The 8,904-nt window shown below is 44.1% G+C and overlaps 1 protein-coding gene across 1 annotated transcript in view; it reads left to right on the top strand.

Moving 5' to 3' along the window:
- The first annotated feature begins 7,354 nt into the window (after positions 1-7,354).
- The window catches only part of SYTL5 (synaptotagmin like 5), a 71,876-nt gene continuing 70,326 nt past the window's right edge, over positions 7,355-8,904 (top strand). Inside the window, exons 1-2 of the mRNA XM_088051447.1 lie at positions 7,355-7,472; positions 8,152-8,310. The gene's annotated coding sequence lies outside the window, so the exon portion shown is untranslated. The remainder of the gene's footprint in view (positions 7,473-8,151; positions 8,311-8,904) is intronic.

The following is an 8,904-nucleotide window of genomic DNA, read 5'->3' as shown; positions in this document are numbered from 1 at the left end:
TTTGCACAGTTCTTTCTTTTGCAAAAAATGGCATAGCTGCCACCAAAATAATTGTTTAAATAAATAGTACACACAGTAATGGGGTTTTTAAGAGCATTCCCTTAGCTTGCATGAGTCCATTCTAGGCAGTAATTCAAATACTGGCTTCATACAGTGAGGCACTAATTAGGGCCTTCTTCTTCTTCTTTTAAATGTACTAAAGAAAAGCAGGAAAGAGTAAATAGATTCCTCATTTTATGCTGTGAGAAAGGGAAATATAAATGTGTTGCTGCATTTGATATTTCAGAGTCTGCTTTTAACTTCTCCTTTGAAAGGAACAGGAGATGCTGTAATTACTCAGGAAAGCTTTTTGTAAATACCTGCTTTTCTACGTCTTTTCAGGGGCTGAAACAGAAATGGCCTTGTCTCAAAAGAGCTAATGTCACTGGTTCTCCTTCTACATTTCTAAGTCTGTCACATACAATTTTTCTGTTGGTGTAGTAACTAACATTAAAGAAAACCTTTGCAAAGTGTTGCCCTCTTGTACAAGAGGCTTCATTCTACTTGTATAACATTTCCTGCATCTTGGTTTTGACAATACTTAGAATGGAGAGGAAGAGAAGTCTGAGATCACAGTAAACAACTGAAATGAAGCTCAGAAAATGCCACATTTCTCTCAGAGGGAAGCTTGGCTGTGTGATAAGAAAACCTTTTCATGTCATGTAAGTAAAAACAGTGGCTCAAGTAAGCTCAGGGACAAGAACCTCTGACTTGCAGCCCAGTGCCATTGCTACAAAGACAAAATCCAAGTCCTAAGAAAAGCAGGTGGGTCTGGATCACAATTCTACTTGGTTGTACTGATCACATGAAGATTCATAATGTACACTGAAAAGAAGATTGCTGGGGCTACATCAAATTCTAACAAACCCTGTATATCACACACTCACCAAGCAGGAATTGTGAAGGAACAGTCTCAAATGAAATTAAATGTATTTTAAAGTTAAATTAATTCAGCAGGCATAATAATATTGATGAAATTAAATTGGCTTTTTCCAAGAAGGAGCTCTGAGTGAACTGATGAATGGTCTGAAGAAGCATGGTGCTATTGCTCCTGAAGCACTTACTGTATTTCTTTTTGAAATATTATCTTGCCTTTTTATTAATTACTGCATCAAACCAGTAATTTTTTTCTAAACATAAATTTGAGGTTTTTCCCCTTTCAGCTGGAAGTGCAAAGCATATCAGTATCACAGGCCACATTAAAATTTTAACAGAGTGTCTTTTTACAGAAATGCCAAAAAGTCCTTAATTTAAAATGCAGAACATACAAGATCTCAAACCACTGGAAAAAACAACCCCAAAAAACAAAACCACAGAAAGAGGACGCTTTCTGTGAAATATCTTCCTTAATTTTTTGACTGCTAGATGGTACTTCTGAGGTCTCAATTTTTCATTAATACCTCCAGGAAGTGATAGCTCAAAACCCTGAGCACAGAGTTGGCAAAATACACAATCCTCTCTGCATGATGGCTGCAATTACACTTTTGGAATATAGCCCAGGGAGTGCTCAACTGGACAATGAGAACTTGCATATCTCAGCTTCTTCCACAATGGGTTTTGTTGTTTTTTGGTTTTTTTTAATTTTAAAATTCTGCTCCTAGCACATGTATGATCCAGGAGAAAAATGTAAATAGCTATTCCAGAGTAGCTCTCCCTCTTAACAGCTATGAGTGTTTTTCAAAAATCTCTTTTCTATTTCATGGTGCATGATCTCTTACTCAAAACCTTTAAGTTTAGAAAATTGCTTCAATAGCCTATTTTTCTGATATTTACTGGCAGATTAAGTGCAGAGCACTCAATGCTACCTGAAATGGAAGTAAACTAGGTTTTGTTCATTCATGTTATTGAGCTGACCTGTGAGTAATTTGCACAAGTTCTTCCCATTTGGAAGAATTTGTGGCTGGGTGAGCCAGGATATCAATAAATGATGAAGTTTCTTGATCTCTGGTGTATGGAATTAGCAGTTCTGTATGCAGAGAAGAAAACTGACTGCAAAACCTCTGTCCCAGAGGACAAGAGAGTTGTCACAGTACTCTGGAAAAGGGCCACAAGCACTGCAATTAATCCTTAATGAAGCTGCAGTCTGGGACCACAGTTGGCTAATTACAGCAATGCAAGTGTTACAGATGGAGATTGGAGTCACCAAAGTAGTAGTTACCTTTGTTCTAAATAGGCCACAGATTTGTGAAATCCTGGTTAACAAACCCCTTGGTTCATGTGGTCTGTTATGGATCACAAAGGGTGATTAATAAATATGGGCTGATATGGGCAATGCCACCTAAATTATATGGGGCCTCCAGTTCCTATGAGTGGCTGCATTCTGTCTCAAGAGAAACACAACAGGTCTGTGATGTTTCCCAGAAATTCTCCTTGTACTTGGATATCTGGTTGGCAATGCTGTACCTGAGATCTTGATGTGCAAATAGCTGTGAGCCCTTCCTTTCACCAGCTGCCCAAATAACATTTGTAAGGTGAAACTGTAAAAAAACCCATGTAAATCTGGAGCTGTTGTTTTAATACTTTAAATGAAATCTTGTATTACAGAATATATTCACTTGGGTAGCTTTTTAAATAATGATTCACACTGTAATAGAGAGCAATGTGTTATTCCAGTAATTGCAGGCAGAGGATGTACCTGAGCATTTAATTTACAGCAGGTCCCTTCAATAACTTCCCCTGAAAAAGTAAAAAAAAAAATTATGAGTATCACATGTATCAAACTCAAATTATGTTCCAAAGGTATTTTTATACTAGCCAAGTAAATATTGTACCTCCCAATAATAAATTTTTTTCAACATATGCATTATTTGGGAGAACATAAACCCAGCAGTTTTTAAAAAATAGTTTGTGGGTAATGAGTAACTTTACATTGCTATTGTGCATAAATTGCAAATTTTATGCTATTTTTTTTTATGTGAAAACTGAGCAGAAGGTTCTGGTTGCATGCATCAGAAATTTTTGAAAGTTATAAAATTTCACAGCTATGAAAAAGAAAGGCTCAACTATTTTCATGTGGCCTATCTCTGTTTATTCCACCAGTTTCAGAATAGTATTTTAACATGTAAGGAAGTGCATGTAAGTGCTAAATTAGTTTCCTTATCTTTTTTAGGTGCCTGCTGTGTGAGCTCCTCAGGTACCTGAGGGCGAATGAATCATCCAATTCATCTGGATTCATCGAGATGAGGTTTTTACTGTGTTGTTTTGAATTTTGGAATATTTTGTAATACTTTTAGCTGTTTGACAAATCCAGCTCACTTGAACCATTGGAAGTGATGGTCACAAAGTTTAATAAGTGTTGCCTATAGGTGTGTGGAGGGCAGCTATGTCGAGTGCCTTTTATTATACTCTTAAATACAGTTCTACCCTTTGGACACTTCCCTTAGGTGCAGATACACCTGTTATTTAATAAAGATTGAAAAAATAAAACTTTAAAGTAAATGTCATTTCTTTTCCCTTTCTAAACCCTTTCTGAGAAATCACAGAATCCCCCCCTGAGCTGCCGGTTCTGCACTACAAAAGCACCTCTGAAAACTAGGAGATGACTTGACCTGGGTCCCCACTGTCCCCCCTGCATGGGACAGCGGTGGCACCCGGGGCGGGCGGCGAAGGAGGAGAGGGAAGGGAGAGGAGAAGGGGGGGACGGGAGAGGGAGGAGAGGGGAGAAGGAGGAGAACTGGGGAGAGGTGCCGCTGCGGAGGCGCTCCTGTCCTGCCCCGCTCTGCCGGCTGCTCCGCTCCCGCCAGCATCCCGACCCGGCTCCTGCCCGCATCGCTGCCCGGCTTCCTCCAGCATCCCGACCAGGCTCCTGCCCGCATCGCTGCCCGGCTTCCTCCAGCATCCCTGCCCGGCTTCCTCCAGCATCCCGACCCGGCTCCTGCCCGCATCCCAATCCGGCTCCCTCCCGCATCCCTGCCCGGCTCCTGCCCGCATCCCGACCCGGCTCCTGCCCGCATCCCTGCCCGGCTCCCTCCAGTATCCCTGCCCGGCTCCTGCCCGCATCCCTGCCCCGGCTTCCTCCAGCATCCCTGCCCCGCTCCTGCCCGCATTCCGAACCCGCTCCTGCCCGCATCCCTGCCCGGCTTCCTCCAGCATCCCAACCCCGCTCCTGCCGGCATCCCTGCCCGGCTCCCAGCCGGCGAGAGGCGCTGCGGGAGCGCGGCCGCGGGGCCGGATCGGCAGCGGGAGAGGTGCGGGGGGACGCGGTGGAGGCGGCTCCGCTCCCGGCGGGGCGGCTGGGCTGGAGCCACCCCCGGGAGGAGCGCGGTGGCGGAGGGGTGACAGGCTGGCTGTCGCAGGGCCGCACCTGCGGGGTCGCTGCGAGCCTGCCCCGTGTGAGAGCGGGGCTGTCCGGGCTCCGTGCGGGTTGTGAGCCCCGCTCCAGGAGCCCAGCCCGCGGGAGAGGGACTTCGCCTCCCGGACCCGCCGGGCTGCGGAGCCGGCAGCAGCAGCAGCCCTCGGCGGCGGCAGCGATGCTGCTGCTCGTACGTGATTTGCCTCTCCTGCCGAGGTTCCTGGTGAGTCCGTCATTCTTAATAGCAGCTGTTTTGGGGGGTGTTTTGGTTTTATTCTCTTTTTTCCCCTTTTCTTTACCCCGAGAGCAGAACCCGAGGAGGGAGCCTGCGGCACGGTGCCGGTGGAGACCCTTCTGGAGAACCTCCCGCCGGAGCCCTGCCCCGAGCGGGCAGCGCTGGCCCGGCTCCCCCCGCCGACACAGGGTGCTTTGGTGTTGATAACTTGGTAGGGGATGCCTGCATATTCGGTTGGGGGGTTATTTTTGAACTATGCTTCCTACAAGGTGTTACTGTGAAAACCCGAGGTGGTGGATCTTGCCCGCCAGTGATGCCGTCTGGGGTTGTTGTACCGTGGGAGGGATGACAAAGAACGGGCTCGCAGTTGTTCTTTTCGCCACTGGGCAGGTGAGCGGCTCTGTGGCGCCCAGGTGAAGATCTGCCCTTGCTGTATGCTGCCTAAATTTTTCTTCCTCTGAAAAGTATAGTTACTTACTCTTAAATACAATAATGTATAACTTCGGTTTTGTTTTACGGCTATACAAAGAAAAGAATAAATGATGGAGGCTGAGAACCAATTACACAGTAGTTTTGGATGCTTGACAGCTCCTGAATGCAGCTAATCACCACTCATTTCAGTGTTCCAAGTGTGGAGTCATAGCATGGGAACAGTTAGGGGCTCTGCACCACAGAGTCAGTGATTCTTGGGAAGCCTTGGCAGGAAACATTTAATGTGACTGCTGGGGGAGTAGCCCTTTCAATGAATTTGAGAAGGTAGAGGAGCAGGTAGGACAATTACTCCTGAAGAGCACGTGTGTTAATACTTTGCTGTGTGCACTTCAGCTGAGAGATTTGTTCAAGGTGCAGCCCAGAAAGCATTTTAAAGACCCTTGCAGTAGAGATGCTTGGGGCATTTGCTGGTTTTGGTGGATCCAAAAGGAAGATGTGGTTGGATCCTTGCCTAAAAGGGCTGAGGTGAGGAATGACCTCTTTAGTTAAGAAAACAGGGTTTAAGAACAGCCAGTGCTGGAAATTTGAAGTTGGACTTCCTGAGGCTAGACAGAGAAGGCAGTTTTTAAAAATAAAAGAACTCATTAGACTAATAAGTTCTTAGAGGTTTTCATGACTAAAAAAACTAAACCAGGGATATTTTCTCTAAAGGTAGGTTTATTTCTAGCAGGACTTAGTATGGGTAGATCTTATGGGCTATATGTCAGGGAGGCCAGAACAAGTGATCATAATGAACCCTTATTGCCTCGATTAGTGTACCATCAGGAAAACCCCACCAGCTCTGGGAACATACTCTCCATGCATTCTCTTTCCTTCACTTCCTGACTTCCCTGATGTAAAAGGGCTCAATAATACTTAGGGCAGCTCTGAGGAGAAGAATTTGAGGGTGTTGGTTGATGGGAAGCTCAGCATGACCTGGCCATGTGCCCTTGAATCCCACAAAGCCAAACAAATCCCACAGGCTCCATCAGCAGCAGGGTGGGCAGCAGGTCTGGGGGGAATTCTGCCCCTCTGCTCTGGTGAGACCCCACCTGCAGCACTGCCCCAGCCCTGGAGCCCTCAACATGGGAAGAATGTGGACCTGCTGTGAGTCCAGAGGAGACCACAAAGATAATCAGGGGGCTGGAGCACCTCTGCTATCAGGACAGGCTGAAAGGGTTGGGGTTTTTCAGCCTGGAGAAGGCTCTGGGGAAGACCTTGTAGCACCTTTCAGTACCTAGAGGGGGCTACAAGAAAGCTGGAGGGGGACTTTTGACAAGGAGATAGAGTGATAGGACAAGGGGTAATGCCTTTAAGCTGAAAGATGGTTGATTTAGATTGAATATTAGGAAGAAATTCTTCATCATAAGGTTGGTGAGGTACTGGAGCAGATTGCCAGAGACACTGTGAATGACCCATTCCTGGAAGTGTTGAAGGCCATGCTGGCTGGGGCTTTGATCAGAACCTGACCAGTGGGAGCTGTCTCTGCCCATGGCAGGAGGGATGGAAGCAGATGAACTTCTAGGTCCCTTCCAAACCCAGCCATTCTGTGTTTCTGTGACATCAATGGTTAGACTTTCCCTATATGTTTTTCTGTGTATCTTTAATATAAATTATTCCCCAAGGGCAATTAGACCCAGGGGCTCCATGTTTCTGTTTTCCATCTAAGCAATTACGGTAGAGGAGAGTTGCTATTCATAGATCTGAGTAAGATTTGAGGAATGTGGTTTGTAAGGCTCAGGTGTGGGTACAATTCCCAGACACAATCAAAGTGTTTAAACATTTGAAATTATTTAACATGTTAACATTTCTAAGCAGCTTTTAGCACTATGTTTAGACTTAAGAAATACTTAGTAGGATGTTTGACTTTTTTCAATTTCATGGCAGTTGAAATCTGAAGTTCTTTAGGGAAGAAGAAATGCTTATTTAACCAAAATTCTATGTGAATTTTTGCTAGTAGCTGTATTTTTTCATAATGGCAAGACAGTAGCCATGAAGAATCTTATTAAACAATTTTCAGTGTGATGATGTAGTCACCTGTTGTTTGCCTGTCTGCAAAACATGTTTGTAATACATAATGTTCTAAGTCTCCTTATCAAGAGAGATAAATTTAATATCTGATGATTAACTACCATCCCTTACTAAGACATTTGGTCTTGTGGGGTGGAGGCAGGAAGGGAATCTGTTTTCTAGAATGATGGCTGAAGACATCTGCAGTGCAGGACTGTGTTGTGACTGAGCACTGTTTCCTGGTGTTTTATTGCTGTTTGCCTTGCCTTCATTTGCTCTGCCTTCTAATCAAACTTCGTTCATAGCAGGGATGAGCATGCTTGTGTGTTTCTTGTCCCAGAGCCTGGAAAAGTAAGAAAGCAGAATAGGCAAGCACAGTGGGAAGAACAGACCTTGAAGACCAGCATGGATTTGGTTCCAAGGGTGGTAGGTAGGGGGTAATTTGTGGTAGGCACTGGAAGCTCTTATGTGTGTATTTCTTTCAATTTCACAGTAACTTTTTTCAGCTCTTAATATTGAAGGAATGCATAAATATATATACATACAATATATAACACTGAAGCTTTCTGCATTCTTTCTGTTCTAAACACTCTGGTGTTGTTGGAAAAAAAACAAAACTGTTTTAAGCTCATCTCTTAGTCTGTGCGAGGTGTGACTGAGTGACCCTGTTTTGTGGGGCATTCTATATGCTGGGGCACAGCTTCAGGACAGAATCAATTGCTTGAGAACTGAATTTGTCTGGCTTTTGTTTTGTTTGTTTTTAATATCTCTCTGCCTGAAATTTCTATATTCAATTACTCTAATCTAGACCTTTTTTTTTTCTCCATAACTTTTCCCTGGGTATGCTTTTTGTATTGCTTAGAAACAGAATTGGAATCAGAAATGAAACAATATTCCATTGTGGTTTGAACTGTATTCCTCAAATGACTATTAACAGGAAGCTCCTTAAAATGAGCATTTTATTTATTTTGAAGAGAGTTGCTCTGCACCTCCACTTAAATGCACCTCTGGAATACTTAAATTACCTAGGGCATCCCTCATTGTTGATGTATAATTTTTTTGTGTTTGTGAGAGACTACCTTTCAGCACAGCCTGTTCTTTTTAGGAGTGGTTGTGTTCTGTGTGGGGATGACTTGTGACCTGCAAGCAGCTGGACATAATTGTGTCTCTGACCTGGGGCTCCAGTGAATTTGGGATCACTCTGCCACCTTTCCCCTGTATGAGCCATCCCTGGCAAGCTGTGTAAGCAGCAGTGCATCCACAGGTGGGAGGAAAACACAGCATGAGGGTCTCCAAGTTTTTATATCACTTATAAAATATGTACAGAGATGGTGACAATGTAGGAATTGTGTACAGCACCAATGTTTTTCCAGGGCTCAAACAGGATTGGAGCTTGGAGGAGGTGTTTGGGATTTTTTTATGTGTATAATAAAAGAAGTTGCAAGTGTTATCTGAATAATGTGGAAGCAAACATCTGTGACCACTGAATATCTGGGAAAAAGTGGCGTTTGAAAGCAAGCCATTTGTCACTTGGAAATTATATTTTTCATTTGCAGTTACTGCATGACACAGCTGATGACTTTTTGAGCAGTTTTCTGTGCTTTGAATCTGAGCTTGCCTTCTTACTTCTGCAGCCACTGCAGAGCTCTAGAGAAGGTCAGTCTTGGGCAGAGTTCTACTTATTATGAGGTTCTGAACCCTCATTCATTTTCCTGAATCTTTGCACAAAATCCCTGGTGCCTTGTGAGTCAGGGAAGAGAAGAATGGAGGAAATAAGGACCCACATCCCTATTCTCACAATATTAAGAAAATAAATAGGCTAACGATGCCAAGATTAACAGGTGCTTATACACACATG

Source organism: Pseudopodoces humilis, chromosome 2, assembly GCF_049639895.1.
Source record: "Pseudopodoces humilis isolate 2021_Gansu_Grassland_sample_001 chromosome 2, ASM4963989v1, whole genome shotgun sequence".
NCBI lineage: Eukaryota > Metazoa > Chordata > Aves > Passeriformes > Paridae > Pseudopodoces > Pseudopodoces humilis.
The sequence above is the reverse complement of the archived record's forward strand: the minus strand, read 5'-3'. Positions and strand labels throughout refer to the sequence as shown.